Source organism: Apteryx mantelli, chromosome 23, assembly GCF_036417845.1.
Source record: "Apteryx mantelli isolate bAptMan1 chromosome 23, bAptMan1.hap1, whole genome shotgun sequence".
Classification (NCBI taxonomy): Eukaryota; Metazoa; Chordata; class Aves; order Apterygiformes; family Apterygidae; genus Apteryx; species Apteryx mantelli.
Genome location: NC_090000.1, coordinates 7,131,379 through 7,140,576, shown reverse-complemented (window position 1 = coordinate 7,140,576; position 9,198 = coordinate 7,131,379).

Genomic DNA, 9,198 nt, shown 5'->3' with positions numbered 1-9,198 from the left:
TTTGCCAGCTTCTTTATTGATTGAAAAAGGCTAAAAAGCTATCCAAGAAAGCATCTAACAGATTTTTAAGCCACTATTTACTTGCTAATTTCAAAAGGAATATCTTCCACCTCATTCTTTTTTGTAATTACCAGTTTACTTTTAAGGAAGAAAAATAAACACATCATTACATACTTAAATCAATTTATGCTTAAACACATACATATACATGTGCATACCCAGACACACCCCTACAGCCTTACACAGATTTGGGTAGGCAAAGTGCTCTACCCTGCATTTACAATTCAGAGTGCTGCACTCCTCGCAGGATCAGGCCCCAAGTAGCTCAACTGGATTCCTTGCATTTGTTCTCTCTGCTGGAAAATATACCTTTACATAACCCTTCAAAAGAATTCATTTCTGTGCACATGGACACCGACACAAACATATACACCAGTTTTAATAAACCTTATGCCAAAGGATGGGATTGCGTCACCACGACAGGAAACCCACAGATCACATTATTTAAAAGGGAACAGCAAAGTTCCCGGTCCATGCCTACAAGAGCCTAACACCACTATCAAGTTAAAGAACTACAAGTTTGTGTTTGGATATCAGCATGTGCTGCTTCCTTTACAGAGCGGGTGCAAAGCAGGAGCTGGGCCAGAAAAATGTATGCAGTGGTGTGAAACAGGAGCAGACTCCTGTCTGCATGAAAAGGGACAGAAAATATCAAATACTCAAACTTGTTTTTCTGCCTTCCTTTGGTTTCCACATTTTTCTGCTAATTGCTTATCATAAAAGCTCTCCAGGCTCTGCTCTCTTTATTGCTACAGAAAGGCTTGACTCAAACTTGAGGTCTAGAAAGCCTCCAAACAACCAACAAAGAATGCATTTCAGTACGTTAAATTTGAGAAGTCACAATAAGGACTGTGGTATAATACTGTGCGATATCGCCAACAAAGGACTATTACTTCATTGTGGATGAAAACAGCATCTGGCTTCAGGCAGGAAATAATCAAAAAGAATCCAAATATTAGAGAAAAACTAAAATGAAAAACAAGAATAAAATGAGTTTATGGCTACATGAGTTGTTCTCTTCTTTCAAGGCTCCTCCATTGTAAAAATGTTTCTTTAAAGTGAGGAAGGGAAGAATAACACACATGGTAGGTCTTTTTTTCTCCTTCATCTCCAGGGCTTGCCAATAGCTTTTCAACAATTGCATGATTCACTATTGAGTATTTCATCATCAAGGAACCCTACACTCTGTACAGCAGAGGGCTCTTTCATTCATTTTTGCTTTGTATTTATTTTATCAACCAAGATGTCAGCTGTTAAAAATTGATGAAAGACTAGGAAAGTCGGTAAATGTGAAAGGAATACTGTAGTGTCTTTTAGTAAAAAAGACATTGAAAACAACTAAGACTATATTGCATTTGCTCTATTTATTGTAATAGTATTGTGTAAATAGTTTTGCTAGTTTCTTCAACCAGAATAAGAGAAAGTGAATGAGTGAAGAAAATAAAAGCAAAGTGATATAACTCATTTTTTGCAATTTCAAGTTTGGCATTGTTTTTATTTAGCTTTGAAAACAAGTAAAAAGCAAACCCAACCTGATACTATGAAAAGTAAATGAGGTTTAAGTAATTCCTTCACAGGAAGCAAATGAAGAGTTTACAATCTGTCAGAATGTTACCACATTGATTTTAATACACAGCTAGCACTAAGTAGTTGCATTAGTTTTACTGGCTTTCCACTTCCACAGTATCAACTTCAACAGGAGTTTTGCCCTAGGAAAGGCCAAAGTATCAAGACCATGCTCTAAGCAGTCTGAATTAAAAGCAAGCATTTTCTTCACACATTTATTGCAAGTTCCCTGTTACCTTCTACCCTCTAGGAAGAGGACGGGATTGTGGTTACTAGCACACCCGTGCCTTGGAGGGGTGCTCTCACACTGACCACAGCAGTCCATTACCCCTCTGCCTCCTCCTCGCTGGAGGCAGCAATGCCCGTAGGTGTTTGGTAAATTGGAATGATAAAGGTAACACAGCTAGTCCAAAACCTGTGGGGCAGCGTGCAAGTACTGCTTTGGGATTATCACGAGCCAGGTATGCTCTCTGGCATTTACCAGAAGGGGTGCCTGAACCTAGAGGGACAAGTTTTCCTCTTATGTATTGCCCATGCAGTCAAAAAATGCTCCTCCTGTGAAATCAATAATATCACAGCTTACCTAGGTCTGAAGTTGGCCTACCGTGTCTGCTGTTTTCTCCTTTTTAGTCAGTAAGCACAGAAGGTTAAGTACAGCGGAGTAAGATTTAAGTTCATCAACATGCTCGAGTCACAGGACAAGAGCCACAACCCAGGTCAGGGCTAAGCGGAACAGTTTGCCCGTTATTACAGTTTCTGTAGAGCCCAGGTTGGTGTGAGAATCCTGACTCAACTCAGCCCTAGAGAAAAAAGTGCCCCTGCTGTGCTGGCACATTTTGATCCGGGTCAGTAAAACTAGCTCTTAAAGCAACCAGCAGCACACTCAGCTCCTCAGGTCACTGACCATCTAGCAAAAGCATGTGGAAAAAAACAAAACAATAACAAAAACCACGGAGTCCCTGCTCTCGGTGCACTCAGAGCTAGTGACCACATCAAGCGCTTGAGCCAGCAGGAGGGACATCAGAGTGGAGGAGACACCGCCCCAGGTACGACACTGGAGAGAGGCTTCATCTCCTTGTTCCACTAAGGCGACCACTTGCGATCATCTGTACCTACACAACAGGCTGGAAAAGCAAGAGCCATAGTCTTAGCTCCGTGTTCAAACAGCTTTTGGCCTGGGAGTTTCTACAGTTTTAAAGTAGCATGGGGTGTTTTGAGGTACCGGGGAGGGAAGAGGGAAACAAAAACCGACATTGCAAGGCAGTTACCTGGAGTTGTGCAGGGAATTAGTGAGCTGAGAGTGGAGAGGAGTCAGGCTCTGGAATTCATTAGACTAGTACAGAAGGAGGAGTTTCATTACAACCTTCGGCATTTTAGGAGGACTGCAAGGACATGAAGTGGCTCATTCAACTTAATAGGATATCTTTGGATGATACAGAACTTACTAGGGAGATGAATTCAGCCTTATCCAACTACTCTGAGAAGTGTAAAATGACCTAATCATCATAGGCATTTTCCCCTCCTTTACCTTCCTAAATAACTCAGCACCTAAAGAAAAAACTTTTGAGACCATCTTACCATGGCAGAGGGGAGACATTTCAGTGATAAAACTGGCTATGATTGGATGGGCCTGCAGCTGGCAAGTCTCTTGATCCAAATGACTCCAAATTTGCTTTAAGATACCTTTGCTATTACTGTGGCATTCTGATATTCAGTGCAAATTCACTGAGCAAAGAATTTTTGAGCATTTTGAACACCGAGGGTCAAATACTAGAATCCTTTGATAAAACTTACAGCTCTACATGCCCTCCCAATCTAGTTTATCGACTTTAAAGGCAATCTTCTTGAACAAATGGATTTTAGAGCACTGCAAAAATATCAGCTCCACTCAGAGTAAAACTCTTGATACAAATTTCCAGAAGGATCTCTGCAAAATTAAGTCAGAGAAAACCTAATATGCTGCAGGAGACACAAGGACTCTCAGCTGGAACCGCAGCAAATACTTTATTGAACTGCAGCCTCTTGTTCAAGCTAGCAAATCTGTTTTTTCCACTCTATGCAGACTGAGGTTACAGAAGTTCAAAGCAACAGTTGAACAATTCCATAATTACGGAGAAATGCTAGTTCTGTTGTAGCTGTGTTTGAAAGTACAAATGCTCTCCTTACCTTGTAAATCTGCTTCTTGGAAGAAAACACCCTTGTTTTGGATCCAGCACAGGGCTGGCCACATCTCAGGGCATGCTTGGCTTACATCACGTTTGGATGCACCTGAACGATATCACATGAGCTTTGACAATCAGAAGTACATTTCCTGTAATAAAAACTAACAGAAGAAAAAGTAAAGAAAAAGAAAGAAACTAGGTAAGAATAACCATCCCGCTTGTATTATCCTTAGCGTAGTAAGCAGACTGGGGAAGCAGAGTCAAACATTATTTCTTAAAAGAGTACAATATCCAAATCCTTTATACAACATCATTTATCTAAAGCATGATCCAGGATCTGCCAGAATTCCTGGCTCCAGGCAGCACTTCACTCTTCCTCCATGCAGCTAGTTTCCACGTTTTCCCTGCCTGGCTGGCAGCAGAGGTTTTTCATCTGAAGCCATCTACACCGGGGCAGAGGCGGCAGCTTCAGTCTTAATGTCTGTCTCAAATAATACCATTTTCTTTTTGTCAGCTTTAGAGATAAGGCAGCATTGAACTCACTGACAAATCTTGGCACTTGTTATACATTTACTCCATTTGATACCTACTGTTCTAAGACACTTGTTTTCAAAGGCATTCAGATATCTGTCTATACCGTGGGTGGAATACGCTTACCTTTCAAACTCAGTTTAGCTTCAAAACATCCCTTCCTTTAAACTAATCAGTCACCAAAATAAACATAGGTCTTCTACCAAGACAACTATCCTCTTGAAGGACATATCCAACTGCAAAGAACTGCTCAGCAAAAGTGTTTTGAGCATAATCCAAAATGACATCTAAATCAATGGAGCCCCGTGCTGCTGCAGGTGCCTGCTTGCACAGCGCTCGCCGCAGGGTCAGTTAATCACACAGGACACCGCAGTCTCAAGCGCTGAAGATGCTGGTAACACTATGCTGTGCAATAGTTAATACTCTTACCACAAGCTTTTGAAGTTATACAAACAGGGAAGGCTTCCCTCTTTTCCTTTTCAAAGGGCCAGCTTTTTAACCCTTAGGACCAGAAGGCTGGGAAAAAACTTGCCAGTACTGTAGAGAGCAGCTCAAACCCCTGAAAAAGAGCATCTATAAGAGCAGAGCACACAATGCCCCCCAAAAGCCTAGGCTGCTTTTCTGAGCTGTGCCTGTAATTTTGCAGCACTGGGATAATATTAACAATGCCATGACAGAACTGAAAAAAAAACTACCAAAATAACCATTACCCTAGACAAGATTACAGTGAGAAGAAAAGCTAACCTGCAGCACTCAGGCAAAAACATACTACACTGCTGATGACCTGACTGCATTAATAGGGTGGTCTTAATGGCCCTGACCAGTCTCACCTGGGGCTCCCACCCACCCATGGCCCCCGGAGTCCTATTTAAGCTCAGCCCTGGGCAGTTCATCCCTGTCTGAGCTATTGTGTAGGACTAATAGCTTTTAGCTCAGCTATAGCTAGCTCTGTGCCCAGCTGTAGGACTTCATTGTTAGGAGCTTGACCTCAGAGTTGGGCATCACCATGAACTTGCCCAATGACCTGGACTCTTGGCTGCACCTAGACATCACCTTGGTGTGCTCACCTTGCTCAGGTATTGTGGGTTGGGGCTTTGAGGGGTATGGTTATCTTCTCTAGCTCTTCAGCCCTTGCTGTGCCTTGGTGCATACACTGATAAGCCCCCTTGAGCAAATGTGACAGGGGAAGAGGCAGTGCAGATACTGAGTACAGCTATGCCATGGGCCTCTGTTTGGGCACCTGCTTTCCTGCAGCTGTACTGAGGAGCAGGGTGACCAGGCACCCTCTCAGTGGCAATCCCCACCACTCTGCTGAGGGCTTTCACCAGCTGGGAGAGATCTCCATTTGGAAGAGATCTAGAGACTTTCAAGCATGACTCTTTTTTTCTCCCTTTCCTCAGAAATCAACAGAGGTTTCTAAAGTCACTTTAGAAAGTGTGCCATATAAAATGAAAGCTTCCCTTCTGATGCCCTATTGCATTATCCCAGTTGAGGGGGCCAGTAAGACAAGCTGGAGACTGGAGAGCATGTAGTACAAGAGAAGACTAAATGAACCTATCTTGCTTCCTCTAACAAAACAAAGTCCAGGAGAGGATGTGACTGCTGCCTATAAATACAACAGGAGAATAAACACCGGGGAAAGAAAAAAAATCCTCTATTTAAACCACAGAAAAATGTTGGCACAAGAACAAATAAGCAGGAATGGGCCTTGAATGAATTTTGGCTTGCTAATCCTCAGGCTGACTTTCCAGAGTCTCCTGGTCAAGGCTGCAAGAGTGAAAATCTCAGTGGCTTTTAAGAGAGCATCTGCTCAGGTTATAGGACACAGTGCCTGTGATCAGAGGACATACTGGCTGGGATGACTGCCCCTCTGCCCTTCAAATCCTACATCCCTGAGGAGGATCTGATTTTTTTTTTCACTTTTCACCCTCTGGGGAGAGGAAAGACCTACCATTCTGCAGAACTGTATTTTTATCTTGATTCACATTAAAAACAATTCCCCCAGGTAGGGGGAGATGCAATTTTCAGGCTGACAAAAAGGCCAGACAGAGGCTGTAGTTAGCACATTGGCTAAATTAGGCCATCAGATGTGATTGCTAGAAAGATAATATCTGCTATTTAAATATCTAACAGAAGCTATCATTGAGAAGGCTTTTACAAATTAGCTTCTTTACTAAATGTATCTGTAAGTAGAAAACATATCTGAAGATCCATTCTTTCCCTGAAGAGGTTGGGTGAGACTGATGCTACATGATCTCACTGTCTTTTTTTTCCTTTGACAGGCACTATCAGAAGGAAATGTATTAACAGGTCCTTTTTCAGGTTTGGAGATGGGGAAACAATGATCCTTTAATCTAAATATTTCATTATAATGCCTAGATACAGTACTAATTTTAATAGAAAATGTGTAACACTTCTATTTCTGTTAATTCAACTTTATAACAAGCTCAGAAATATCAAAAAGCATCATTATTAGGGTTCTGAGTCATCCTAGTCTGCTTAATGGAGAGAAACAAAAATAGCCATTGTGTTTACTTTGCAGTTGATGCACAAATATCTCCTCCTAATGACAGCGCTTCTGCATAATCAGAAATGAATAGCTGCAACACCCAAACTTGAGCAAACAATTGGCCAACAAAGTTCCAGATACTTTCAAGAGTTGCAGGGCTAATTACTTCATGGTATAACATGTTTCCCAGGGAATAGATAGGCATGTACTAAATAAAGAGTAATCCCAGATGAGGGGTGGGCGGTAGCTGACCTGGATTTGGAGTTGAACTACATCTGTCCACTGCAGATTCCTGGGAACTGTTCCAATAATTGAAAAGTCCTGAAACAAACTCCGCTGCATCGATGTTCCTGTGCTTGCGGGGTGTTTACTGGTGCCACAGCAGAGCTGTGCTGCCTTGCTTATAGGCCAGGACTCTGCAGCAGGAGCTGTGCAAAAAAACAACAAAAACGTGGTCCTTACCCCTAAGCAGCCTGCAAACCAAGGCAGTTTTCATCAAAACTAGTGAAATACTGGATTTTCTTGGTTGATTCTACCTTCCTCTGAACCCAAAGAGACTTCAAAGCTACCATCAGAAGGAGCAGCCTTAATAAATGTCATTATAATGGAGCCAGGGAGATACTGGCATGGAAGGGGCAAAGCGTTTTCCACACAGGGGATCTTGACCAGTTCCTACAGCACAGCTTCGTATGCCAAACATTTTCAAGGTGAACTGGCAATCCCAGCTTTCCTATGACTTGATGCACTGTTTACCAAATGCACAGCAAAGATTATTATGGGATTATGTCAATTACTTCCTCATTTATTATTTTGCCTGTTGCCTATATTTTTTTAAATTCAATATTGGGAAACAAACAACAACTGTCTGTGCACAGACCAAGCAAAAGGGGTAGCCAACAACGAATGTGTGAGTGAGAAAATGCTTTCTTTAATGGTATGGTTTTCATTCAGTGTTAAGTCAAAGAACTTTTTTTAGTTGTGATTACTAGGTAGATGCTATTAAACCACTTACACCCATAATTTTTTAATGAAATTTTTGTTTGCAGAGTAAGGGGATTAATTTACCTTGTTATAAAGAAACTAAACTGGTTTGGGGAGGAGGAAAAAAAAAGAAAGCTCTGAGAACCAATATAGGAAAAAAGCTTTGTTAAATCTGTATGTGTCTTTGATGCAGTAATCCCCTTAATTAAATTTATGCTGGCTTGCTCTAAATCAGTAAACTTGTATCACCACCTTTTCCATGCTTGGTATTCTCCGTGCGAGATATAAAGTAATCACATTTCAGTTGCATTATAATTTAAAAGGTTCTAACAGAAGCATGAAGAGAGCTGAAGTTTTTCCATCTTCTAGATTGCTGCTTTAAATTAGACAGCCACTGACTTGCAGAAGGGAAGTTAAAAGATGGGCACTGTAATGCACAGTCCAATTCAGTGCAATTTGGAAATCTCGATGAAAGTACCTACTTGTCATGCACAGATGTAGCCCGGTGAGGTCAACGGGGCTCGTCGGGCACGGCCTGCTTACATAGCTCAAATGAGTTTACAGCATTCGAGCATTGTTCTCTGGCATGTTTTAATCTACATCTTCTCAGAATTAGACAATGTCACTAAGAAAAAAAAAAAAAAAATCAAATAGCCGCAGCAAGCCCAGAAACAAAGAGGTACACACAGGAAAAGAACAAGGGCTTTCTAGGAGAGCTGGGATGAGATGGAGGGTTAGTGAGCAGCTTTGGGGAAAACGGATCCAGATGACAGGAGGTTTGGGGGGTTTCTGTGCCTTTTTTTGCCTTTTTTTTTTTTTTTTTTTTTTAGGCAAGCATGTCTTGTGGCAGGTCTTTCACTAGGCAAAAGCAATGGATGAAGAAGTTCAAGCAGCCAAGTTAGGTCAAAAAGATATTTCAGGGTAAATGAAAAAGGGGGAGGATGCGGCTGCAGCAGCCTTTTCCAGCTGGAGTCGGAGAGAGCAGCGCTCGCCGGGAGGATGTCGGCACGCACGTTTCTGCGTGGGAGAAGGTGCTGCAGTCCAGAGAAACCAGCCTCGCAGCGGCCACCGGGAGGACAAAATAGGCAAAAGCGGCGGAGGCCGTGATGAAACAGCAGCGCATGAAGGAGGTGATGCAGCGATGAAGATGCAGATCTGAAGACCCAGGAGAGGGGATGAAAGAGGATCCAGCTGAGGGTTACAGCGCTGCTCCAGATGAGACAGGCGAACGGGAAATTATTTATGTTGCTTATTCTGTCTACAAAGGCTAGAAAAGAATAAATTAACCGAACATGGAGACCTCCCTCTCTTTCTCTCTGACAACACGAGGCTATTGGAAAAATGAAGCTTATGCTGGAGCATCAGAAACAGCCCATTAAATGGGGAAAT